Raw genomic sequence first — 27,759 nt, 5'->3', positions numbered from 1 at the left:
AGTTTATCCATACCATAGTATTAAAAAGGGGAGTATTAAGATAATACAATTATCAGTAGCTAATATGTATAAAGTGATTCGAGAATTATATGTGCTTTATTGGGCTGATCTCATTTAATAACGTTGGCTGCCTAAAGTCATATAACTCAGACTGAGCTGAGTTGCTGAGTTGAGTTAAAATCCAGATAGACCCACTACAACAGCTCCTCAAGATGACAGAACTATGACAGAGAGATCCTGCCTTCATGAAAATCAGGTAAAAGCTGCAAGATCTAAGAATGTGACTTTGGAATGAAGGACCCTCACTACGCTTGTCAATCCTTCTTTAAAGGCGTGTGATGGCAATTAGATTTTCAGAGTCTAGATTTTTAACTACACAGGCAATACTATTAAATGTTCCTCTCTAGCTAGATAATCCTGGGGGGACAAGAATATTACATATAGATTACATATTAGCAAGTGCTATAAAAGTCCAATTATTTATTCATTTATGTAACTGGCCCCAGGTCAGGTGCAAGATTGAAAGTGAAAACCGGTCCTGGTCTCTGGTATTTTGGAGCTCATACCGTGGCAGGCACATGGAGCTAAGATCAGAGCTTGATTAAGGTCCATTTTGTGGCTCATCCATCATATTGTTGACTTTAGTTATGGAAGTATATGAGCCAGGAAAAAAGCCCAGGTCAGAAGTATTCAGTTGTGTGTATTTCAGTATTTGATTGTTTACTTTTATTTAAACACTACAGCAGCTAAATTACATTCAAAGATGCCCCCAGGATGACTTCACCTTCTGTGCTTTTATAAAACAAAGTTCAAGGTGGCACTCTGTTAAGAAAGAAAGAAAGAAAGAAAGAAAGAAAGAAAGAAAGAAAGAAAGAAAGAAAGAAAGAAAGAAAGAAAGGAAGGAAGGAAGGAAGGAAGGAAGGAAGGAAAAGAAAAGAAAAGAAAAGAAAAGAAAAGAAAAGAAAAGAAAAGAAAAGAAAAGAAAAGAAAAGAAAAGAAAAGAAAAGAAAAGAAAAGAAAAGAAAAGAAAAGAAAGAGAAACCACAAACTAGACACAATGAATCCAGCACAGACTCAGGAAAGGGCATGTAATTAGAAACTTTTTAGTTGGTTTCTAAGGTTGTTTTTGTTTATTTATTTTTATATATTTTATATTCATATAGCATCTCTTCATAGAAAATTACAGAGATAAGCAGGTTAAAAAACAATTTAACTGAGTATGTTTACCTCTAAATTATACTTCAGTTGAATCATAAATAATTGCTTATCTGTTTGCTTCTAAGTCAACAGTCCATGATGCTATTATGTGTCAAGTTATCTAGAGTAAATAAATACACATTAAGAACACACCCACCCTCACTAATTTTATATAATAAGGTTCTTCTTCTTGAGTTTTTACTGAACTCTGGAGAGATTAATAATATGTAAAGATGTGTGGTCTGGTATGGGGTTTTCCATTTTCCTTATTAAAACTACATGACTCTCCCTTTTAAACAAAAGTGCTCAGATACTCATCAGTCTACAAGCTCATCTCCCAAGTCAGTCATCTGACTGTGGTTTTTATGCCCTGTGCACAAAAGGGACATTTAGTATGAAGGCAGTAATGGAAACCAGAGACTGTTGTCAAATTGTCAGCCATTGTGCTCATATTAATAACCACCACAGCTGTCTGAGGCTCAAATTAGCATCTTTGAAATAAGTTCAACTCTTTCAGCATGATTTGGAGGCATTTAAAAGAAAAGAACAAAAGCTGATGTTGAGATCTTTGGCTAGATTGACTTGGAAATAAAAATCTCTTTAGAAACCTAAACTATGCTGTTTTTGTTTTGCTTGCTTGTTCGTTGTTTTTGGGGTTTTGTTTGTTTGTTTGTTTGTCTTCAAATATAATGGTCAGATGACTTAATAAATCTCCAGTTTCATTTAACTGAATATTCCTAAATCTGCATTCCATAGGCACATTAATTATGTGCATATGCTCATATAAACTCATATAACTCATTGTAACTTAGACGTAGATGTGTTCTCCCTCTGGAACTCCATGCTTTCACTCATCCAGATATCCCCAAACCCAATAGTTTAATTCTTGAAGGCTTTGCCTGGTGGTGAAAAGAATAACCACTTGCAGTGAAGACAGCTGTTGAGGTCAATGGTCAGTGCCTGAGGAGTGCATCACTGAACCTCCCCTGGAGAGGCAGAGGACCAGTTCTCCTCCAGGGAATGCCTGCCAATGCTTGTTATTGCAGAAAACAAGCCTGTCTGAGGGTTCAGAAAAACCTGTACGTTGACACAGATGAGCAGGCAATAAGTCAGTCACTGTGCCAACTGCCCCAGGGGCCTGACAGCAGGCATTTCAAATGATGCTGCAAAGATCCTTTGGATGGGCTCCTGGGATTCACGTAGGGAAAACTCTGTGTTCAACTTCTGAAATGAGCTTCTCGGACTGCACAGCTGTAAGACACATCCAGATACCTGGAGCAGAAGAATTTATTTACGAAATAAGAGAAGACAGTTAAATGTTTTATTCAAATGGTGTGTTCCTTCAGTCCCTCTGAGAATTTCAACCTAATATGTTGAAGCCCAAAGCCATTAAGCAGACAAATGTTCTAGCATGTTCCATTGTTCCCTTGAATTTACCTAGTAAACCCCAGGTCTCCTACTGGGAAGTCAGAAGGCCTGGGTTATAATATTAGTTTTGTCATCATTATCATTGCCTGCTTCACTGGGTATTAAAGTAGTAGGTAGATAATATAAAGGAACATTGCAAAAACTTTAAAGTAATGGCCTATTTGTTTGATAAACATCTAACTTTCTCCCATGTGCCAATCATAGTCATATCTACCACCTAACCCTTAGAACTATGCTGTGTAGGACATATATAATCACAGTGTTAGAGACTAATAAAATGGTCATCAGTATTACACAACTCTCCTCAGAATGTTCGAATGTGACATGGAAAGCAGAGATTCAAATCCAAGCCTTCTCCATCCAAATTGTGGTCACTGGCTCCCATGGTATGCCATTTTTCCATTGATACTTTGAAGGACACCAAAAGCAAACTAACATATAACAATAAACTTGCAGGTAGCCAAATGTTTTTCACTCACTGCACCTAAACCTTTATATGAAAGAAGCTTCTCTTGATTGTGTGAATACTGAAGAGGCACTACACATCTGAAGCTGGCCAGCAACACCAGGGAGGGAGCCACTTCACTCCTACGCAACAGAAGAGACAGTACAGCAGTGAATAGGGCAGTGGAGGCCACCGACTTAAGAGAGCTGCCATGCAGGCTGCAAAGTACATTGTTACCTGCGTGGATCTAAGCCTTGACTCTTCACAAGAAAGTACAGGGTATGAGAAGTGGATGGAGCTCACCAGGTGGTTGTGGCACATGCCTCTAATCCCAGCGCTCAGGAGACAGTGGCAGGTGGATCTCTGTGTGTTCGAGGCCAGGTCTACAGAGCAAGTTCTCAAACAACCAGGGCTACACACAATAACCCTGTCTCAAAACACGGAAGAAGAAGAAAAGTAGAGAAGAAAAGAAGAAGAAAGGAAGAAAGAAAGAAAGAAAGGAAGGAAGGAAGGAAGGAAGGAAGGAAGGAAGGAAGGAAGGAAGAAAGAAAGAAAGAAAGAAAGAAAGAAAGAAAGAAAGAAAGAAAGAAAGAAAGAAAGAAAGAAAGAATTTATGAAGTTCTAGTGGATGAAAGTCTGAAAGTCTAGAGACTTGGCATAGGAAATGTCTAATTCTTAAGTAAAGACAACAGAGTTGCAACTCTGTTGCACAACTCAGAACTAGCATGCCTTTTCCTATGCAACTCAAAGCCTTCCTTATTCCAACAGACGAGGATAGTTTAGATTCAAGCACAGCCTACGGAGTAGTACATTCCAAATATTTTTGTGTAATAGCGTGGCTCAGGCTCAGACAAATAGCTTTCCCAAGCCTTTTGGGTTTAATGAGCATGAGGATGCCCACAGACAAGAGAAGCAGTGGGGAAGGGGAGAGAAACAGACAGACAAACAGACAGACAGACAGAGATAGGGACACACAGAGAGACAGAGAGACACAGAGATAGAACAAACACATTAAACACCCTCCCACACTTACTTCACAGCATCTGCTCTAGTCACCCAGAGCTGTATATTAGGGCTAGAAAATAAATGAACACAAACTCGCATCAATGCGGGAGCCAGTGTACCACATCTCCAAGATCTCCTTCTTTCTCGAGGCTCAGCTTTCTCTCAGGGGCTGCTGTCGCTTCAGAACTGGTGTCTGAAGCTTCTTGTTACCCAACAGCATGAGGCCCAGAGTCCAGGCAATAGCCTTACCTCTCAGCAGTTGGCTTGGCATGATGCTGGAAGAAGAAAGCTGCATGATGATGATTCCTTCACTTATAGTAGCAACCCACTGCTGAGCCAGAATCTTTTCATAATGCCTTGCCCCATGTAACTCCATGAAACACTTCCCATAGTTTCCCCACTCCCAGAAACCTCCTCTCTCATATTTGCCCATTGCTTTGGACTCACAGTTATAGAAAGAAAGCAGGAAGATGATGAAATCAGATCAATTAATTCAGAAACATGATTTATATGTACTCGTGTGTTTGGATTGAGAATAACAAAGGAATCAAAGCTCTGGGTCCTGTTGCTCCTCCTCCTGTGCCTTCTGCTTCTCCCTTAAACATGAAAGCAAAATCCAAAGTATGAGAGTTCCTTGAATGGGTGACTGTAGGGAAGCTTCAGTGATGTTGCTGGAGGCAGTTTGAGCGCCATGAAGGAAGAAGGGACATCAGACCTACCAGGGTCAAGAGTCAGAGGCATTCCCAGTGCTGAGAACCCACCTTGATCCGGTACACAAGTATCAGCCTCTCTGACTGACTGCCTTCTCTCTGTGTCTGTCTGTCTGTCTGTCTCTCTCTCTCTCACATGGACACATTCCCCCTCTCCCCCAACACACACACATATATATTCTGATTCTCAATACCCTTTTAACTACGATTCTGGCCCTAGATTCCAGTGGGCCCTGCTTCTGGAGACTTTCCTCACTGGCGACTTGGAATGACACTTGCTGCAGAGAATGCACAAAGCTGACAAACCCCAAGAGAGACAAGCACACCAAGAGCTCTGTCTCTGTAATGGCCAAAGAGTAAAGACTCTTCTTTGTTTCAGATATTTGTGGTGCGGTTGTCTTAGAAATATATGTGTGTACTGTATATAATATATGTACATACAATATATATATAATACATGTATATATGTGTGTGTGTGTGTTGTGTGGATACATATATGTGTGTACATACATATATGTGCATATATAATATATATGTACGTATATACACACACAACACACACATATGTATACATATATATTTTTCTCAATGAAAGACAAAAACAGACCCCCAAGTCCTCATGGCATTTGCTGTTTAGCTCCCTCTTTTAGCTCCTTTCTTTTTCACATTGGCATTTTAATAAAGAGAAAACAAACATGAGGGTGGGGCCACGTGGAGCCACTTAATGTCTCATGGCCAATTGAGCTGTTCTAGCAGTTGGGTGTGGCAATGAGTTCTAAAATGAGGTACTGTCTTCACGGGTTCTTGACCATTACTGTCTTTCTTACAAACTGGCACTTTACTCCCCGGGCATCTGCATGGTCAGTGTAAATTGCTTCCTAGCATTGTGGAAAAAGAGAAGGCATTGGGATGTCACCCTCCTTTCTTTTCCAGCTGTAGTTTTACTAGCTGGAAATATGACTCTAGAAAGAATAATTTCTAGGGCTGCAAATAAAAGTCTGGATATATATATATATATATATATGAAAAGTGTGGCTGCTCTGGCTCTCATGGGCACAATAGCCACATATAAAAGGAAAGTTGTTCTGTGCCACCTGTCTGCAGTTGCTTGACTTATGCCCTGTGACAACAGGTGTTAAAGTCTAACTCCTTTTACCTATGACCTTATTTAGAAATAGGATCTTGGCAATGTCATCGAATCAGCATAAGGTCATTTGGGATTAAGTTAGTCTCTAAATCCAGTGGCCAGTGTCATTAAGGAGGTTCGTTTTAAGTGCCTAAATCAGCTGGAGTTGCCATTAAAAAGTACACTTGGTTGGGGTTTGATTTTTAGTCCTCTATTTTGTGAGGTTGTTTCAAGGTCCAAGAAACCTGCACAGACTCCACGGTTTAATCCAAGTCTCCTTGACTATGAGCCCTCTAACCCTTCAGTGTTTGCTCTAAGTCCCCCTCTGCTGACTGTACTATAACTGTATTCCCAATAAATTGGGGCTTCCCAACTTCAATGTGAAAAAAAATCAACGCAGAAGTATGTCAACTGCAGAAGTATAGGGGCTAGGGTTAAGATTCTAGAATGAATTTGAAGTGAATAACTGATTTTTCTTTTCTCTTCACTTTCCCATTGACACCTTCCCTAGCTCTGACATATGTGTATTTTTGTATTGAAGTCTCTCTCTTGTTCCCCATCTTATACCTAGTGAGATACTTGAGTGAATTTGAGGGTGAGCAGAGATAAATCAAACACAAGAAGTTCCACTTTCATGGGTATGAGCATTTGGAAAGGAGTAAGAAAGCCAGGTGTGTAGAATATGCCTATAGTCCCAGCACCACAGAGACTGAGACTTGTAGCCAACCTGGGCTATATACTGAGACATACCATCAGATAGATAGATAGACAGATAGATACATACATAGATGATTGATACATACCTACATGCCTACAAACATACATACGCACATACACAGACAGACACAGACAGATCGAGCCAAGCTGAGGCAGACCTAGGATTCACATTCAGAAAACCTGACTTGGCTCTAGCTACTGACCTTGACCTAAAGGCACAGGTGTGTAACCGATGTGAATACTTACTAAGGCAGGTGAGGCAGAAGGACCAAGAGTTTAAGGCCAGCCTGGGCTACATAACAACTTCCAGGCCAACTTCTCTGACGACGCACAAAGAGTCTGTCTCAAAAACGAGTTTCCCAGGGGATTAGAAGGAGGATATTTGGGGAATGGACTCTTTTCTTCTCAGGCCCGAGAGAGGGAGAGAGGGAGAAGAGTAGTCATGTATACCAATAACTGCTCTGTCCCAGACCACTCAGGGCAGAGCTATCCTGTAGATGAGAGACAACAGCAGGAGAGCTTATGAGGAACCAGGCATCTCCCCAGATGAGGGCCCACTGCCCTTGGTACAACCCAGGCACATCAAGCCATTTGAATTGGGGCACATTTGTCACATTGTCATCTACAAAGTTTATACATCTATACTTGAGAACTGTACTATTGCGTTACAAAGAGAAAGAAAGAAAGAAAGAAAGAAAGAAAGAAAGAAGGAAGGAAGGAAGGAAGGAAGGAAGGAAGGAAGGAAGGAAGGAAGGAAGGAAGGAGAAATTAATGAGCATGCAAAACCACACAAATATACCACCCTCATACAAACACATACACACACCCCTGATGTTTTTTAAACAGTATTTTTTTTTTTTAATTTATAATTTTTGTCTTGGGCTGAACCCAGAGCTATCCTATGGCACAACCAACAGCTTCATCTGTAAAGCTTTGGTTTCACAGTGCTCTCCCTTTTCTGCACAGGGATGCTGTCAGCTGATGAGCAGAGTGTTATCCAGTGGAAAAGCTCTGGAAGGAGCTCCTGACCTTGACTCCCTTCCCCTCTCCTGCTGTACTGACATCCAGAGGCAGCCCAAGCTCCCCAGAAGGCTATGCAGCCAAACCTGATTTCTGGGGTCTTTCCTGCCTCTCTCATTCTGTCCCTGTCACAGCATACAGAACCATGTAAACAAACTATCTACCAGGAACTTCGTATTTTTTGCCTCCTTGGAGCTTTTCCAGGGATCTGACTGGCTACCACATACCTTTCTAACCAACTACCTTTTTTTTTTTTGTCCTCTCCTACTCACTCTTGAGGATGTCATAAAAGGGTAGCCATAGTCTATTCACTCTGCACATACAAAATCAATGAATTGTACTTGTAATGAATTAGTCCATGTCACGGTGAATTTAACCAGAGGAATAGAAGCTGGTGGTGACTCACCATTGCTCTCATCTTCCTGACAGCTTTCTGGGATTTTGCCAAAATGGAAAGAGACCTCAGGGTTTTGCTGTGGTCAAGACAGCTAATATTAAAAATCTTTTTAAAAACCTTAGTAGCCGCACAGATTTCACTACACCTATGCATCTAGCTTAATAAACTATTCCATATTGATGACCTTTCACCATTTCAAACAGTCACGGATGGATGTGGATTCACATGTTCTTTTATAGAGATGTGCTAACATCATCATAGGTCACATTCTTAGAAATTGGATTTCTGAAATAAAAGTAATATGTCCTTATAATTTTAAAAATTGCCTCCCCAAGAGCTTTACTGCTCATCACTCCACCCTTAGTTTCTAAAATGAGATGTTCTTCACGATCCCACAGAGGCAGTAAAGTATCTATCTTATTGTCATTTGATGCAGGGAAGCTGGCTATCACTGCGGTTTAAATGATTCCACAGCCTTTTGTATGCTTAGGAATTCTGGGGCTGGGAAAATGCATGTTCATATCCAAACTTACCCAGAGAGACTTTGAAAAAGTAATTTCCCAAACTCGGAAGTAAGCAGGATGTCCTTCAGTGTGATGGATGGGTGTGTCAACCCCGCTACATCTAGACGATAGCACATTAGTTAATACAGGCAGGCAAATCTTAAAAAAATAATTCTATGTTTAGCTAGGGACTATTTCTTCATAAAAATTTCAACTTTCAAATAAAAATTTAATAAGTTAGAAAAACAGTCTTTCTGCAATATATAAAGCAACTACTAGATGCACATTAAAACTACCTGTGGCTTTTCTTGAAGATTAAAACATTTATTTTAATAAGTGTATTTTTGTGATAGCCTTTTACATTTATTAGACTCTCTGTCACACTTAACAAAACCTTTATTTCTGTATACATACACAATGTTTTCTTCTAATGTCTTACTTTTTCTTTATCGTCATAGATATATATGCATACATATTTCTTAAAAGTTTACTGACAGATCTACCATATTAATAAACAAAATCACCCTCATCTTACACTAAATATCTATGTCCATCTGTGTATTTGCATTTACTTGTAGACTCTACGTCAGACTCTATTCAGCCTATGAATTTGTCTGTGTACTAACAGCCAAGGATCCCATTATTTTTATTTCAACCTTTTTATGATTTCATAAATAACCCTCACACATTGCTCTTCCATATTATATTTTCTAGTGGATGTTGTTGCTTTCCAGTGTTTCAACATTAAACTATCACCAACTTGTCTAATTCTAAAAAGTATCCTTGGGCTATTTTGATTGTAACTATAGTTATTGTACACATCAGCTTGAAAAAGATGTGTTCATGATGATCGTCCCAGAAGCAAGGTATGTGTCTTCCATTGTCTGAGTGGTTCTCAGCCTTCAGTGATATCTAAACAAGTCTTCAGGCATGTTTAAGCTACATTCTTAGTTATGTCATTGTTTTTCTTCCTTTTTTTGTCATTTGAAAAGATCTTTTCCTCCTTCATAAAATTTAACTTACTGAATTTATATATGTGAAACTTACTGATTTTGCACATTAAGTATGTGATCTATTTTCTTACCTTCTAGGAAAGAGCAAAAGCCCCACACACAGCAGCATAAGAGGCCAGAGGGAGGAGGAGGTTGTCGGTGTGTTCCAATGAAAGAACATTATATGTGTCTTTCTGTTCCATCTTAAATCTTGAAAAGTTTTATTTGTCCTGATTTGCTTTGTTTATTTTTTTCCTAAAATGAGAATATTTAGATATTGAGCATATTTGACAGGCAAAAAATATAAATATATTCTACAACATTTTTAGATAAAATTATAGATATGCCATCATAACTTAAAGCTGTTATCAAAACAGCAGTACAATGTGCTTAACCTAGCATGCATTCCCCCCTCGGGAGGGCGCAGCATTCTGCTCTGTTCATCGCCTGTGTGCTATAGCATGGGGCAATGGCTCATCCACAGCTGCTGTTTCCCATCTGTGACTGCTACCTGCCCCCACTGCTTGCCACGCCCACAAAGCCAAGCTCCCACTCCACACTACATGGTGACTCACCTAGACCACAGCCCTGCTATTAATTGATTCATGCCTTTCTTCTTTGAAGACCCAAGTGTCTCCAATGAAGCATTGTGTTCTATCACCATCCAGTTTTCTCCCTGAGTTCAGTAATTTACAGTATTTGTCTCTAAATAGTAACCAGTATCGTAACATTCACATTCTAGATATGTTCCTGACTGGCTTTGTCTTCTTAGGTGAGCTATTAGCTCCGGGAGCTTCCTCTTATGTCTAGTGAGGTCATAGCATGTAACCAACCTCTCACCCTTGACCACTTTCAGAAAGAAGCATACTTAAAAGCATGTGGTAACCTAGTCATGGCGCTTCACAGCCATAATCCCAGCACCTGGGAGGTTGAAGAAGGGTGATCAAGAGTTCAAGGTTCATTGCAGCCAGTCCTGAAGAGACCTGATAAGCTAGGGTCAGATGGAAGGGGAGGAGGTCCTCTCCTATCAGTGTACTTGGAAAGGGGCAGGGAGGAGATGAGGGAGGGAGGGTGGAATTGGGAGGGAAAGAGAGAGGAGGCTATGGCTGGGATACAAAGCAAATAACCTATGATTAATATAAGAAAAAAAAAAAGAGTTCAAGGTTGACCTAGGCTACATAGTGAGACCTTATTTCAAATAACCAAAAGAGAAAAGGAGAAGAGCTATAAAGGGTCCCCCGTGTACAAAGTATAAGGAACTATCTTAGATTCAAGAGTCACACAACAGAGAGAAAGGAGCAGAACTCTCTCCCTCTAGCTCTCAGAGCCATTCAGAAAGGGTACAAAGATGAGGAAAAAACTATTCCCCTTCTGTTGTTCAACGGACAGGTTCAAACAGGCAGTGGACTGCACCCTTTTGCCAAGAATAGCAAATAGGCTTTATCTCAAATGCCAGGGCTAAGGGATTATGAGTGGTTGCCTAACATTCACTGTGCTCATGAGTCTGGGGACCCAGCTGGGGACAGGAAAGGTGTTGCCACCAGCTATTGATGGCTGAGAAATGGCAGAACAAAGGACAGGCTGCTTTTCTGCCTCCGGATCCAGGATCCCAAGGAGGGAAGGCAGCCACTATTGGCCTTGTGGAGTTTTGCCAGGTTTCTGTGTCATCACAATCTCAGCTGGATCTTGAAACTGATTTCAGCCCCCATTTGTGACCTCAGTGTCTGTCTGGGATTATAGGCCGCGCCCTTCAGAGGACCCATCTCAATGGAGCATTTCAATCCCTTCAACAGTCATCTATTGTTTCAATGCAGGACACTGTGTGCCCAGGGCATGGGAAAACCAATAACATTCATCAAATGCATACCTCACACATGGCAGGCCTGTACCAAACACTCCACAGGTTGTTCTGCTGTTGTTGTATTGCATTTTTCCTCTACTATCTAAAAATAAAGCAAACGAACAAACCAGACAGGTGTTATTCTGTCCCTTTTACCAATGAGAAAAAAAATCTGATTACAAGTGTTACACTTAAAAGCACAGGGCTCACCATAGTGCAATGCCGGGTCCCCAGAGGTCCTGTGGCTACGCATCTCTACCTCAGACTGAGAGGCACGAACTCGCTATGGAGTTCGCCAATGTCCAAGTTCTCCTCTCACACTAGAGAACTCCCACAGCTCTTCTCGGCCTTCCAGTTGAACTTGACAGTCTTCCTCTCGCCCCAGAGCAAGCCCCGGGACTTTCACAAAATTGCCTGCTGCTTTAAATTCACACCACAGGAGTTGTTTTATTTACAGCTCTCCAGATCTCAATCTCCTTAGTTACATTACTCCCAATTAAGCTTATGTATGCTCACAAAGCATCATTACATGATTTAACGATGGAGCATTTTGAATTAATTATATGCCGACATTTTATACCATATTCTAAGCACCTCGATGAAGGTGCTGCTACTTTTTATAGCTGCACAAATGAGGCTGGCAGTGTTATTGAGGTTTCTCTTCCTGAGAATCATCCCCCACAATGTACAATACACATATCCCCATATATGTGTTTGGAAGACGTCATGATTTGGCACTCATGTATTTGCTGGTTTAACTAGGGAAAGAAACTTACATACATCTACCTGGTGAAGCTGTTCCTAGCAGCCTGGATAAATACAAGCACATAGACATTTGTGAATGACTCTCTCCCTTCTAGTGATGAATGGGGTTAAAGGTAGGTCTTTACTCCACAATGGCCACAAGTACATTCAAGAAGTTATTACAGCTCTCAAAAAAAAAAAAAATTAGCTGCAGTTAATTCTACAATGAAGCAAGTAAGAAAAATATTCAAGCTTTCCCTGAGGTAGCTAAGGTTACCATGACCTCTTCTGAGGCTCTAAGTGACTCCTCGAAGGGCAATTTTTAGCTCTACATTATATTCTTATCCCAGCATGCCTTTCTCTGTTAAGAAGGTGAAGGCAGGTTTCCCTCCTGCATTTTTCCCTTCCCTGCAGCCCATTTCAGAGTCCCTGTCTCAAGTCTCCTTTGCTCAACCTCCCAGCTCCACCCCCAGCTCTCTCATTTTTCTTACAGCCTAGCCACTAATGTTTGAGCCTCCTGAAGCTCATACTGATGGGAATTCACCTGCCTTACATTACAAAGATCTGACTAGTGAATTAATAGCAGTTGACCATGAGTGACACCTGGGTCGGCGTGTTACACATTAACTGACTTTTAAATCTAAAATCATCCACTGGTTATGTGCAAAACAAACATGGATAAAAAAAAAAGCATGAAGAGGTTGTTTGTCCTTCTCTCTGTGTGTCTGACATACAGTTGTGTCACTTTTCATAACAAGATGGGAACAAGTATCTACTCAGCCCAAGGACAAACTGAAGCAGCAACTCTACCCTAAGTCTAGCTTTAGTGACTAGATGAGTTTATTGGGATTGCTTCTAGGAGCATGAGGGAGAGGGGATATAATAGCACAGTGGTTCTCAACCTGTGGTTCACAACCCCTTGGAGGGTACCATACCAAATATTTCTATTACAATTCATAAGATTACAGTGTGTAGCAATGAAATAATTTTATGGTTGGGGGTCACCACAACATGAAGAACTGTATCAAAGGGTCACAGCATCAGGAAGGTTGAGAACCACTGTTCTAGGAGGATTGAGGACTCAAAGGCACCTGCAAACTAAAAGCCCACATCATAACAGGTAATGACTCAGGAAAGCCATATCCCTGAAATTCCATGTGTACCTTGCTGGCAGGCAACAGAAGAGACTGCTCTTCCCAACGGTTGTCTGGGTGTGAGCTTTGGCAGCAACCTTGTGAGTCTTGTGACTTTGTGGGCTTCTTGAATCCCAAGTCTTCTGAGCCCACCTCCATCCCGCAGGAGGCAACGTTTCAGTGAGGACAGATAACAGAAGTGACATGAAAAGGTGTGGTTATCTGCTCAGTCTTGACTTCACTTGTGCTTAAATCATGACTGCCTTGGAAGGAAAATGGCCAGGCAGAAGCAGTATCTTGGGAGAATCACGCACATAGTCCTGAATGTAAAATCCAAAATACTTTTGGAATTTTAGGTGGTGGGGTCTCAAATTTTGCTAAATAGTATTCAGTGGCTCAGAAAACATTTCTGGATCTCAGAATCCTCATTTTCACAAAGGAAATAAAGCCACCCAACTAGTGGCTTAGTGTACAAGGTCAAATATTATCTAGAAGCTTCTTTCTTCTTTCCCAAATATTTTAAGCAAGAAGCATCTTAAAGAAGTATGAAGTGCCTCAAGTGTCAACTGTCTCCTTCACAATTACTTCTTTCTAAGTGTCGTTGCCACTGTTCTGTTGCTGTGAAGAGACACCACAACCAAGGCAATATTTATAAAAGAAAAAAAGCGTTTAAGTGGAGGCTTGCTTACAGCGTTAGAGGGTTAGTCCAGAAACACCATAGCAGGAAACATGAGTGCGAGCAGACAGGTAGGTGCTGGAGCAGTGGTTGGAAGCTTTATATCTGATCCGCAGGCAGCAGGCAGAGAAAAGGACACTGGGCTTGGCATGGGCTTTCGGAACCTCAAAGCCCACCCACAGTGACACACTTCTTCCAACAAGGCCACACCTCCTAATCTTACCCAAACTGTTCACCAACTTGAGACTAAGCATATATCTATATGGGCCAATGGGGGACATTTGTATGGAAAACACCAGAGTGATTTTGTCCAATAACTTCTAAAAAGTCATACTTCTTTATAGTGTACTTTTTACAGGTGGCTAAATACCCTATATATTTGTAATCTTCCATTTAATTTCACATCCAAAATATCAAAACAAAAAAATTATTAGCTGCTCTTAAAGCTCCCCAGAAAGAACAGCCGGAATTTTCTGAGCCTTGAATATCAGGATGAGATGGTAGAAGTCATTCTTACATCCTACCTCCCCTAGATTCTTGCAGTATAGACAGTTGTCTGTTTTCAAGCAGAAATCTTAAGGTCTCAGAGGCATGTTGGTGTAATGTGGCAGTTCTTAACCCATGGGTCGTGAATCCTTTGGAGGAGTCAAACAACCCTTTCACAGGGGTCTCATATCAGATATCCTGCATAGCAGGTATTAAAATTATTATTCCTAACAGTAGGAAAATTACAGATATGAAGTAGCAATGAAATAATTTTATGGATGGGAGATCACCAAAACATGAGGGACTGTATGAAAGGGTCGCAGCGTTAGGTAGGTTGATAACTACTGCTGTAATATAAGTTTCTGTTAGGCGAATATGAGGCTTACAGTTTGGGGACACATGCTTAAGGTCTTAATAAAGACGGAGTTGGGGGTTATTTACCACGGCCTTATGGTCCTACTTGGATGGTTTACTCACAATGGGAGAAACCTGTTAGAATGGTTTCAGCCCCTTATTTTGGTGGGTCAAGTTGCTGAAACTCTTCAAACCTATATTTCCATATTGTTGGAAATGGAGTTTGGGGTGAAACTTGATCTCCTGAAACCCTGACATGTTAAATCTCAGCCACCTATCCCAATAAAATGAGGAGATAAGCAATGATGAAAAGAAAAGCAGAGAGATTTAATCAACATGTTCATATTTGGAAGCACAGATAAAAGAGCCCAAGGATCCTAATGGAGGAAGGACTGGCACCTGGCATAGGCATGTGTGGCTTGGTCAAAGTGTACTCTGGTCCATCACCGTCTCAGTTCTGGTATTGAGAAGTGGCCTAAAGGAGTTACTATAGTAACTGGGCATGCCTAGTTCTGTAAGGCCTCTGGTGGCCTTGGAATCCAAGTTACCCTCATGTTTAGGACAATGGTCTCTCTCTGCACTATCAGCGTTGGAAGGGGATGAGACAGGGGTCAGATACATAAACACTCCTTGAACAATTTACATGCCTAGGCAGAGTCCAGGGGAGTTAGACAGTAAGATGCCAAGCTCAGTTATGGGCCAAAGTGAGATGTCAGATCCCAGGCTCTCATCTGATTCTACTTGTGGGCCAGAGAGAGGTGTCAGTGCCCTTTAGCACAGCAGTTTCCAAGTATCTGACAAGTTAGAATAGCAATGCCTTCATTGGCTGACGTGAGAGATGACTGTGTGACTGGGTGATTCGTGAGAGCAGCCCCTGGCATGTAACAGATGCTTGCCACACCCTGGCTCTGACCCTTCACTTAGACCCAGCCTCGAATTCAAAGTCAGTCTTATATCTAACAGAGGAAATTTCCACCCACTGATAGGGGTAACAGAAAATTCTCTTCCACCCCCAACAATCCAGCAAGTTGGGGATGCTTTCCTGATTATTCCCAACAGATCCTCGCCTGATTGCCCCTACACAGCTTTATTCATAAAAATCCATTCCTAGCATGATGGTGCGCAACTCTCAGAAGAGTAAAGCAGGGTGATGACTACCCTAAAGCAGGCAGGCAGGTGCCTATTTTTGCCTTCCACCCAATATGTGGAGGGTTAGGGCAAGAGGCCTGTAATGTCAAAGGCTTCATGCCTCCTTTTCACTACTCCTTTACTCAGCAGACAACTCAGAACATTATTGGGCAATCCATAAATATCCATTGAAGAAACAAGTCCTTCGCAGTGTTTGTATTGCAATTATAAGCATTGAAGTTGTACATACAGCTTGGAACTTTGAAGTACATTCTCATAAAGGGCTAGCATATCCATCTCTGCATAGTTATCTGTGAGGTGAGAGCATGGAGAGCGAACTCTCAGTAAACTTCAGTAGCAGCAGCACAGGGGCTATCAGGGAATGCTTCACACTGGGTTGCTAGAGCTTAGGCATCCAGAGCAACTGCAGCTTTACAGGCTCTGACAGGCCTCTCCCTGCATCCTCTGTCCTCCAACCATTTACCCTCTGCTTCTGTGAAATTCTGAAAAGTTTCCTTTAGGAATTGACTTTCTAAAAGTCCATGAGTGTCTTCTAAGTACGGAACATTAGCGTGATGTTTTCCACTTTCACCCATGTTGGGACAATTAGCAGGCTATTCTGTTTGTTTGTTTGTTTGATTGATTCTTTGTGTTTTTGAGATAGGATCTCACTATGAGGCCATGCGAGGCTGGAACTTGCCATTTAGACCACTCTGGCCTTCCACTCTCAGACACCCTCCTGCTTCCGCCTCCCCAGCACTGGGATGAAAACCACTTGGCACCATCCGTGGCTGTTATTATTTTCAAAGGCTGATACATAAATCACAGTTTCTTTACCCACTGCTCTAAGGACATTTAGATCTCTTCCACATCCTGGCTGTGGTGAATGAGGCTGTACTGATCATGCTGTTTAGACAGCTCCCAGATGTGATTTCATTTCCATTACAGCGTAGAAGTAGGGTTACTGGATCACATGGAAGTCCTGTTTTGTTGTTGTTGTTTGTTTGTTTTCTGTTGCTGTTTGGTTGGTTGGTTGGTTGGTTTTGGTTTTGGGTTTTTGAGACAAGCTTTCTCTGTGTAGCCTTGGCTGTCCTTTGTTTTTGTAGAGCAGGTCGGCATCAAACTCACAGAGATCCATCTGCCTCTGCCTCCCCAAGTGCTGGGATTACAGGTGGACAATCCTGATTTTCAACTTTATTTTTTCTTTTCTATTTTGTTTTATTTCGTGTGGGGACAGGGAGAAGGCAAGTGTATCCCACAGGATATGTGTGAAGGTCAGGGACAACTTTGGGGAGTTGTCTTTTTTTTTGCCATCCAAGAATCTCCATAGTGCTTTCCATAATGACTAAACCAATTCACACTTCCAACAACAGTCTACAAGGGTTCTCTTCACTACACCCTCACCAACACTGCCTTCTAAAGGTTTTGACAATAGCATCTTCTGATCAGCTTAGATTTCTCTTAACCCCAGGTGATGTTGGGCATCTTTTCATGTAACTATTGGCCAAGACATGAAATCATGAAACTACTAAAAGAAGTACAAAGTACAAGTTTCTTCTGTTATCCAGGTTACCTAGAGCTTTCCATGTCACCAAAGGTGACCTTGAACTGCTGGTCCTTGTGTCTGTAGCTCCTAAATGCTGACATTATTGACATGGGCCTGGTCAGGGACAAACTTGGCAATGATCTTGGCAGTGTTTTTTGTTGTTGTATTGTTGTTTTGTTCTCATATGATATCTAAAACACAGGCAACCAAGGCAAACATTGTTTTAAATTAAGTAGGACTATTCCAAATGGAAAAAAAAAAATGTGCACCACAAAGAAAGACAATAAAATACAGCTGCTAAGGTAAATAGTTTATGAAAATAAAAAGAACTCATTCAACTCAATGGCAGAAAGAAAGAAAGAAAGAAAGAAAGAAAGAAAGAAAGAAAGAAAGAAAGAAAGAAAGGATAAAGGACTTGAAAACTTTTCTCCAAATACATGATTTCTTTTAATTTTATAATCTTGTTCACTTTTGCTTAAAGCCTTGTGATAAAAATTTATATAACAAGCACATATTTGATCCCTTGACACTTTATATGAATTATTCATCTCCTAAAATTTTGAGTTTCTCTCTTTGACGAGTAGTAAGAGGGCCCCCATTAGGCCTCAACATTGGTGTTTGGTTTTGCATCACCTGATTTTAATAAGAATTGTACAAAGTCAGTTTGCAGGTAGTCCCCACCACCAATATCTAGCCACCCAACATCCAGTGAAGTCTGATATCCTCTAACGTTTAACCCTTTGTAGTCACTGTGACAAATACATGGGAGAAATGGGAAGAGGAATTTCGGCTCATGGTTTCAGGGGTTTCAGTCCTTGGCTGGCTGGACCTGCTGTTCCTAGCCTACGGTGGGGCCAGGGATTGTGGCAGGAGGTTGTGGTAGACCAGAGCTCCTGACAACCAGGGAAGAGAGGTAGAGAGAGAAGGGAGATGAACAGGGAGTATTGTATAATACACTCCAGCTAGGCTCCCTCTCCATTCTACCAATTCAAAGTGATGCTATTCAATTATCCATCCACTGTGGATTACCTGATGAATTCCATCTCCTGCTTATCTATTCACTTCCCCTAAGCTGCCTTTTTGGATACCACATTCATTGGGAAGCAAGCCTTCACCACTTGAGCCTTTGGTGACCGCTTCCCATCCAAACCCCTACACTCAGCATCCCAAAGCCCATAACCCTGCCTCAGAGGCTGGTAGGTCATCTAGCCAGAATGCACACTTGCTCTCATGTTTGCTACCCACTGACCTACACCTTGCTCCTTCATTCACAATTCAAGCCTGGTTTCCCCATGTAGCAAACAGTGGGGTTTGTTGTTGTTTTGTTTGTTGGTTGTTTGGTTGTTGTTTTTTTGTTGTTGTTGTTGTTGTGTTGTTTTGTAGAGAGGGTTAAGACAGGATTTCTCTGTATAGCCCTGGCTGTCCTAGAACTGGCTCTGTGTATAAGGCTGGCCTCAAACTCAGAGATCCACCTGCCTCTGCCTCCCAAGTGCTGGGATTAAAGGTGTGTGCCACTTACTTAAAATCTTTACCATTCACTACCAAACTGGGGTGTGTGTGTGTGTGTGTGTGTGTGTGTGTGTGTGTATGTATGTGTGTGCGCGCGCGCTCTCATCATTATCTCTAATTCCCCCTTGCAGCATTGTGATTGTACACTTGAATTCTATTTTCTAGAATATTGGTTTTTGAGAAAAATATATCTTTGGCATGAAAGAACTTAATAAAATACAGGATAAGAAATTCCTTAGCATTTATTTTTAATTGTTGTTTATCCAAAATGTATGTAATTCTAGGGCTAGATTACATCTTTGTGTTATTTATCTGTTTTGTTTTGTTTTGTTTTGTTTTAAGGAGGCAGTCTAGGTCTTTCTAGGTATCCCAGGCTGGTCTCCAACTTATCCTCCTTCTGCTCTGCCTCCCAAGAGCTGGAATAACAATTTTGTATTCCTAGGTTGGTGGGTTGTGCTTTAGATTGCTGTTGGTCTTTTACCCTTTTAAGTTCATGCCAACTTATAATAGGATTGAGAAGGGACAGGGTTTGTTAGCCAAAAACAAAAAAACAAAACAAACAAACAACAACAACAACAAAAACACCTGAGATGAGAAATTTTAGAAGTAGGTTAAGCAGCTTGTGAAACTAATGAGCTCTTGTGGAATTTTGCCCAAGGCTATCTCACTTTATGATAATCTCATGCCAGAGCCCTCCCCCCACACCCTTCCATAATGCTGAAATTATGGAAAAAAAAAATTTCTTTTTTCTTTTCAAACTTAGCACCTCCCAAATTCACATAGCTTATGGGAGTGGCATTTTGACAGAAAGATGTTAGTGAGCTGCAGGGTAAGAAACTGCTGTAGATTTTCCTTTGTTCCTGCTGTGAGATACAGAATAAGAAATTGCTATAGATTTCCTATTGTCCCTGTTTACATGGGATCCTCTCTTTCTGCAGCTTTCACTAGTTAGAGGCTATGACAGAACACTGGTTAATTGAATTTGAATATTACTACAGAGTCTTAGCCCTCAACAGTTCTCCACAGGACAGACCACAGTAGGCATGTCACTGTGATCACAGCAGATAGGCAAAGATGTCTCACAAAGGACTGTGCAAGAGTGACAAGGAGTGTATTGGCTCTTTGCATAGGTAGGCAGGAAGACTGGTTCCCTCTTCTGATTTAAGGGGTATGGATTGCTTGCTTCAAAATGCCTGTCTTCAATCTTAGTTTGAGATTCTCCTGTTACTGTCATCTCACTTCCAGGAAGAGAGTGTCTCGTGAAGTCTCCCCTAGTTTGAAGAGGCAGGAGGGCACATTTAGCTTGGAGTAGCTAGCTTGTTGCCATAGCAACCAGAAGCAAGGCCCTGAGGGGATGAAACATTTGGCAGGCATGTTTGTAGCAGGAGGGAAAGAGACAGGGGAAGAGGTTAGAGGAGGTGGCACCTTAATTGGTAGCCCTGGGCAGCCATGGTACAGTAACCTATAAGACAAAAAATTACTTCTCATTTTAGTCAGGCATAATCTTTAATTTCCTTATCATAAAGTTAGCCATCAGTCTCTGTGAATCGCTTAGCTCTTTTCTCTATAACAATAGTCCCGGCTTTTAAACTTGTACACCATGTCATCCTGTAGTCTATTTCCAAGACAAATAGAGTTTCCCTGAGCAACAACAAGAGCAGTTAGACGCTACCCACCAGCGTTGGCTACAGTACACAAAGACAAGTGGCCAGATACCAACATCTTTCTTACTGTGTTCCCAGATATTCATGTGGAGCAATGGATTGCAAGAGGGAGTCGATTGTAGTTCACATACAAAAGATTAAATTTTCAGGAAGTCATTCTTCAAATGAAGGCTTTCAATGTAAGGAAAGAAAAAACAAACAAACAAACAAACAAAACTTGGAATTTTGAAAGAGCAGCAAGAAACCTTAAAGGTCGTTTAACTCCACACCCTTCTTTTATAGATGAGCATACCAAAAGCCAGAGAGGTTAATCGTGTCCCCTGGCCACCTAATTAATCTGTCATTTCTAATTATTGCTACAGAAGAACCTAAGAATCCCTAGTGCTTTCCGTTGTATGCACTGAAAAGACAGTCTGCATATCAACAGGAAATGTTAACATAGAGGTTAACAATGTTCAATGTGTTTGTGACAAAATTAAGAGCTGACATGTGCTGAGTCTGCAGTGTGCAAGCCATGGGATAACAGCACTCACATCTCATTTAATTCTTCAAGAGTTCCACTAGGTTCCCATTTGGGGGCCAAGGTACACACAGAATGTGGACATTGAAAGATGCTCAGTAACTTCATTATGGCCAAACAAGCAAGAAACAGACTTAAGGTCTACCTTCTCCCTGGATCTCCTGGCTCGTTCCACGTCTCAGTTTTCTATTAGAAAACTAGAGTTCAACAGTGCTTGAATTGAAAAGCTCAGTGTTACAAACTAAGGCTGTCTATTAGAAATCCAGCCATCTAACCATATTCCTTAAGAACCCACTCATGTAAAATGACCTTTCTCTAACGATAAATGTAAAACATACCCTTTACACACAATTTTAAAACTCAAACCAAAGATAAAAGAGAGAATTAAATTCCTCCCTACTAATCATATCAAGGATCTATACTCAAGGAAAAAAAATGTCTTCCAGCTCAAAGACTAAATTTCTTTCAAAAATTAGTGATACCCTTTGGCATTTTTCTATGCACAGCATTTTTCTTGGGGGAAATTCACAGAGTAAAAAATTCCCACCAAAAATTTTCTCTTTAAGTCATTCACACATCTGAGTTCTATGTCTCAGAAATCTCTTTTCCAAGCTACTTTCTTGGGTGGTACAACTCACTGGGAAGGTTTCAGGAAGCCCTATCCTAGCCTCATGGAAACCTTAGACAAATTATTTGGAAAGCGTGTTCAATGCACTTTCCTTTAGCTTCTAAAGATCTAGATGTTTTTAATCCATATGCCTAACTGAAGTCATTTCTTTCTCTTAATGTCATAGATGAAGGGCTGATACTGAAACTATTTTCATGGTAACTTAACTGATACAGAGGAAGGTCAACAGAGCATATTGAAAATCAGTGCTGAAGGAATATTTCAGTAGGACAGCACTTGTCTATGCGTATTTGCGGTCTTAGATTTGATCTCAACACTACAAAATTAAAAGTAAACAAGAATAAATAAATACAAGCAGGCAAGACAGGTTAGAGGGTGAAGAGCCTTGCTGCCAAACTGGAGGATCTGAGTTCGATCCCAAGGATGGAAGAAGATAACCGGATCTCACAAGCTCTCCTCTGATCTCCAAATGTGCTCCCCCATAATAAATAAATGAATGAAGAGATTTTTTTTTAATATAGCTTTAAACATGTTCTTGTAGCAAGTACATCTCATAAGGGTAAGAACTGAGGAAGTCCCTATTCTAAAGATTCTTTCTGCCCAGGACAGTGAGAGTCTTGGGGTGCTGACTTAGCAGGCTCATGTGCACAGCCTGGCTTTGACTCCCTTGTGCCTCTGTGTCTTTTAACCTGGATAAAATCTGCCCTGAGGAAAACCCTGCCAAGGTCATGGAAATGTGTAACCAAGGTACATTCTAAGTACCATGTGACATTCATTTTCAAAAAGCAGGTATCCATGGGAACGAAACTATGTGGACGGCCAATACTTCAGAATTAAGCCAGGGGGCAGGTGTTCCTCCGTTTCCACAGACTTGGTGACATAAAGCTTCATACACTTCTGCTCTTACCATCCTGGTGGTCAGAAGCCTAAGATGGGTCCCTAAGACAGTGTTCTGCTGGAGACTCGAGGGGGAAGGTTGTCCTTGTTTTCCCAGGTTTCAGAGGGTGCCTGCAAGAGTTTCTTTGTGGCCCCGTGTTTCTACGACCTCTTCCCTTCATGGCTACGCTACCTTCACCAACTGTGACCTTTCTGCCTCCCTTGTGGTGACTGTGGGCTGGGTCAGCTAATGCAGTATATTTTCTCCATCTGAAGATTATCTCGCTTCAAAGCCATTTTTGTCAGGAAGGGGGACCATAGAAGAGAAGGTGGGTGTGTCTGGGTGATACTATACAATCTCTTTTAGACTCTAAAAACAAAGGTCTTTCACGTCTCTGTGGAGGTGGGGCTCTTTGCTGCAAAGGTTTCACTCCTTCCTCTATTCTGCTCTGTCTCTTTTTCTACACCGCCTTCCCTGTCCTTCCACTTGGTTCTTTATCTGGATTCCAAGCCTGAGTCATCTTTTCTGTGCTCGTCTTTCCTCCCACAGGCACTAAGACATTGGGAACAGGGTTCTGCTTCCAGCCACTCTCCCTTCATCACCCACCACAGCTGTCACCGCTGCCTGAGGGCCCACTGGGAAGCTGGATTCCTGCTCAGAGATGCTTGCGTCAGGCTCTTGAGATGAGGCTTAGTCACTGAGATTTTCATTTGGGCCATAGAATTGCAAGTGTTGCTTGCTTAATTTGGGGAGGGCGAACCTAAAATCAAAGGCCATTCTTTTTGGCATGAGTTTTTTAGGCATTTTGGCAAGTGAGGCAACTCTGGGGTGGGTGCAGGGCGTGTCCCTGACACTTGAATAATGAACTTGTCCAGTCCCGTAGGATCTAGAAAATGGGTAATTGCTGCCTGAATTGCCCTTCCTCTAAGCTAAAACCTTCCGAGAAGCATGGTTTAACGCAATCAGAATCCAATGGAGATGCTATTGCCAGTGAAAATGGGAAAGATGCAGCTAAATAGAAAAGGCAAAGAGAAGTGAAACATGGGGTGTGCCAAGGCTTGTCTGCCCGCTTCCATACTCAAGGTGGACATCCTTCATCAGTGAAGCACAGCTTTCTGCCTTGCCAGCCTTCAGGGCTCTGTTGAGAAGTCTTGCCAGACACTACTGCTCTGCTAGAGGTGACAAAAGGGTGGCTGTACTCTGTGTCCCCAGAGGGCAGTCCTTGGCTCCCCACATCCCTGCAGGCAGGCACTAAGGGTGTTTCTTCCTACTGCAGTCCAGCATGAAGAGGATGACACTGCAGTTTCCGCAGCTGGCAGAATGCTCAAAGGAAAGGATTCCTAGGGAACCCACACGGCAGGGGCTGTCTCTGACATGGACTCAGTGGCTGGCTCTTATCACCTCCCCTGGGGTGAAGGTGGGGGTCAGCCTTACCAGGCCACAGAGGAGGAGGGTCCATATAGTACTGATGAGACCTGATAGGCTAGGGTCAGATAGTAAGGGAGGAGGACCTCCCCTATCAGTGGACTAATGGAGGGAGGGGCATAGGGGGAGAAGAGGGAGGGTGGGACAGGGAGGAGATGAGGGAGGAGGCCCAGCCAGGATACAGAGTGAATAAATCAATTTTAAAAAGAAAAGAAAAATAAAAAGAAACAGATTCCTCCTCCCTCTTGTCCATTTGGAAGGTTGGATTAGGGAAGTTATCACTTGCTGCCTTTAGCTCCTCTCTGAGTAATGGGTTCATCTGTTTGTTTGTTTCTTCCTGTGAAATTTTTGTACTTCGAATTCCTGCATTAAATATGTAGCCAAAGCACAGAGATCTTTTCTGAGACCGATACTCCAACCAAGGACCATGCATAGAGATAACCTGGAACCCCTGCACAGACATAGCCCATGGCAGCTCAGTCTCCAAGTGGGTTCCCTAGTAATGGGAACAGGGGCTGTCTCTGACATGAACTCAGTGGCAGACTCTCTGATCACTTCACCCTGAGGGGGCAGGCAGCCTTACCAGGCCACAGAGGAAGACAATTCAGCCAATCATGATGAGACCTGATAGGCTAGGGTCAGAGAGAAGGGGAAGAGGACCTCCCCTATCAGTGGACTTGGGGAGGGGCATGGGAGGAGATGAGAGAGAGAGGATGGGGTTGGGAGGGGATGAAGGGGGCTACAGCTGGGATACAAAGTGAATAAACTGTAATTAATAAAAAATAAACTTTAAAAATATATATAGCCCAAGTCTCCAATTTTGGCATTGTTATTTTTAGTACTATTCTTGTTATTAGTGCTTGACTGTGTAGCCCTGGATAATTCCCCAAGAAAGAATGCAGCCAGATCCTCCAGAGCCTCCCCCTACAGAAGGCTTGACAATATTGTCAGACTCTTCAAAGGCAAGGAGGTGTAAGAAACAGACTCATCCATTCCCGTCTCCCTGTCACTTTATGGTTTCTGCTTATAGCGAGCAAGCAGCCTCAAAGGTTAGCAGACACCGTGCTGTGTTTTGACAGGCACTCCTCCATTAAGGCTTCTGATTGCTTGGCCTAATTGGGGGCTATAATCATGCTCCAAAAACACTTCTCCACTCCTCCCTCCTTACACCAATGCTGCTAGCAGGGAGAGAACATTGAGCAGTGACAGACAGGCCAGCCTGGCTGACATGGGAGGGGAAGAGAGCAACTCCCGGTGCTGTGCTCTTTATCCAAAGAAAATGACCTATGCACCTGCCTCCCAAACATCTTAGCTAGGACCCAAGGGAGAGCGCTCGCTTTGACACCCGGCTATTGGGGGCCTGCAAAGTCCTGGGAGAGGGCAGGCGAGTCAAAAGGGCAGACCTCTTTAGTCTCTGCATCACTCCAATGCCACTCTCAGTCTAGTTGCTAACGCATCTGCTGTGTCAGCCCTGAAGCATGCTCCTCCTGTGTTGCACTGCAAGTGGCTGCCTCAAGAGAGGGCTTTTCAGTGTAGAGACCAACCGACAGACTGCCTTCCTGTTGCTGGCATGTCCACCTGTGTCTTTCCTCTACAGCCCAAGTGCAGAGTCCTGTAGAGGTCACACCACAAAACACGGGCACTTGAGCTGCCTGCAGAAATGCACTGAAGCTTTGTCACTGGCTGGTAGAGCCCAGACAGAGAAAGGCCTGCATCCTCTGAAATGGAGCTCCTGAGCAGCAGGGCTTTGAACCTCAGGCAGCGTGGCTTAAGCCGAAGAAGCGCAGAGGTGGTGCTGGCTCTGTGACCCAGCAGTTTAACGGCCAGCCCCTGCCCGGCCCCCACTGTGCCACCTGTATCTTAGGGCATCATAACCCTCATTTACAGAAGCCAATGCAGAATCTTTGCCTTTTGAATTAATCACTATTTCTTTTGTTGTTGAGAACATGCTTTAATGTAGGGAGACACCCACAAATCTATGCACACTGCATCCACGCAGCCAGAAGAGACTGTAGTGCTGATCTCAGCCTGGAGAAGTGAAACAACGCAAAGACCGACTCACCTTGAACCCTTCTTCTCCTCCCTAGCCCCCCCCCCCCCCGAGTGTCTCTCCCCGACCTCCTCAGCCAGTAACAATTAAGCTCACCCTCCTGGTTGACTTTTAGGCTTCTGCCAGTAAGTAGGTGGGATTAGAGGCTACCTAATTGGAGCCTTCTACAGTGGCTATCATTCTTCACTTCTGCAACCCTTTCCCTTCCCTCCTCTTCCTGAGTGGTTTGTTTGTTTGTTTGCTTGCTTGTTTGTTTTGATTCTACATGAATCTCTAGAGAGTTGGCTCACTCCTTTTCACATCATCTACTGTGGGCTTCCTAAACCCACACCTTGTCTTAAGAGGATGCCAGTGATTCAGCAAGCTGCCCATCCCATCCCTGGGACCATGCATCACCTGGACCCTGCCCCTCGGAGTCTCCTCTCTTGGATCTAAGGCTGGTGTCATGGTTAATACAATCACCCTGACGGGATCTAGAATCTCCTCGAAGACAAGCCTCTCTGGGCATGCCTCTTGGATCTTCTGGATCATCTAGATTAGGCTAGTTAAAGTGGGGAAAAGCCCACCCTGAACCCACTAGGCAGCACCAGTCCATAGGCTGGGGTTCTGGACTGAATAAAAAGGGAGAGCCAGCTGAACATAAAGACTCACCCCCATGAACAGGCTTCCCTTCTGGGAGTGCAATGTGACCAGCCGGACTATATCCTAAAACCGTGAGTCAAATTTCTTGTCCGATAAGTTGCTTTTGTTCAGATTTTTTGTCACAGGAAAAAAGAGCTAAGTCGGCTGAGCTGAGCATCCTTTTTTGGGGATGTCCTCAATGGCTTCAGCCTTCAAACGGGATAAAGAACCCCCGTGTGGGTTCTGTGAGTCAGACTGGAGGACTGTCGTTGCCCGTGTGTCTTCCCTGGTGGGTCAGAAGTGATTCTGCCTCTTCTTCCAGAATTACACCAGCTGGTGAATCTGCTGAGCGATGCCCTGGAATCTGTTTCCAGCTGGATGTGTGGAACGGTGAGAACCACCCTCCCTTTATCTCACTGTAGTACAAAGCAAGCGTACAAGCACTCCCAAGGACAGAGTTCGGGTACAAGGTAACCTTGCTAGTGCTTTATAGCGTTGTTCTTTCTCCCTTCTCCATCCTTCCTGCTATCCAGAAAAGAAATGATCCACATTGATCCAAATGGTAGAATCGGGCCACCTGCCCCCCCTTTTCAATACATTCAACAAATGTTTACAGAGTACATGCATGCTTAGAGGTGTCGGCTGCTGTGCTACGTGGGGAATCCCACAGGCCCAGCCGTCACACACCTCCTCCTCCTCCAGGGTCAGATATGTAGGCCCAGAAGCAGACAGACATCCTTCTGCAGGGGAGACATCAGATCCTCTAGAGGGCAGAGACTAGAGTGAGAAATGTCCCAGACTACAGTGAGTTAGAATTTGGGTTTATCTCTGCCGGACTCTCATTCCAGAAGCAGGTTCACTCACCATCAATGGTTTCCCATTCCGCACCTCCTCTCTTCAACAGTGTGGTTGATCCAGACTCGTGTCTTGCAAAGCAACCTCCTGTGGTCCACCTTCTTGTAGAACTGCTACCTATAAGCAGCCTACTTGGCTGATCCTCAGACACCGCACAGACAGC

General features: G+C 42.7%; 1 long non-coding RNA gene across 2 annotated transcripts; it reads right to left on the bottom strand.

Moving 5' to 3' along the window:
• Positions 1–698: 698 nt before the first annotated feature.
• LOC132648353 (uncharacterized) lies at positions 699–27,759 on the bottom strand. Of its 2 annotated transcripts, none has more exons than XR_009586740.1 (5): positions 27,606–27,759; positions 11,408–11,483; positions 9,633–9,795; positions 8,579–8,669; positions 699–2,469 (listed from the first exon to the last, which is right to left on the bottom strand). It is a non-coding gene; the product is annotated as an uncharacterized LOC132648353 (long non-coding RNA). The 2 variants fall into 2 exon arrangements; XR_009586741.1 differs by lacking the exon at positions 699–2,469 and adding an exon at positions 8,052–8,121.

The sequence above is a fragment of the Meriones unguiculatus genome, chromosome 16 (genome assembly GCF_030254825.1).
Source record: "Meriones unguiculatus strain TT.TT164.6M chromosome 16, Bangor_MerUng_6.1, whole genome shotgun sequence".
Lineage (NCBI taxonomy): Eukaryota > Metazoa > Chordata > Mammalia > Rodentia > Muridae > Meriones > Meriones unguiculatus.
This window is presented reverse-complemented; position numbering and strand designations above follow the sequence as displayed.